The following is a 441-nucleotide window of genomic DNA, read 5'->3' on the forward strand; positions in this document are numbered from 1 at the left end:
GCACAGCCAAGGAAACAACCCACAAAACTAATAGGCAACCGACGGAATGGGAAAAGATAGTTGCAAATGACATATCAGATAAAGGGTTAATATTCAAAATCTATAAGGAACTCCCCAAACTCCACACCGGAACAACAAACAACCCAGTGAAGAAATGGGCAGAAGATATGAACAGACACTTCTCCAAAGAAGACATCCAGATGGCCAACAGACACATGAAACGATGCTCAGCATCCCTCCTCATCAGGGAAATACAAATCAAAACCACACTGAGATACCACCTCACGCCAGTCAGAGTGGCTAAAATGAGAAAATCAGAGGACTCTAGATGCTGGCGAGGACGTGGAGAAATGGGCACCCTCCTATACTGTTGGTGGGAAAGTAAACTGGTGCAGCCCCTCTGGAAAACAGTGTGGAGGTTCCTCAGGAAACTAATAATAG

The sequence above is a fragment of the Hyaena hyaena genome, unplaced genomic scaffold, assembly GCF_003009895.1.
Source record: "Hyaena hyaena isolate Hyena2069 unplaced genomic scaffold, ASM300989v1 scaffold_1125, whole genome shotgun sequence".
Classification (NCBI taxonomy): domain Eukaryota; kingdom Metazoa; phylum Chordata; class Mammalia; order Carnivora; family Hyaenidae; genus Hyaena; species Hyaena hyaena.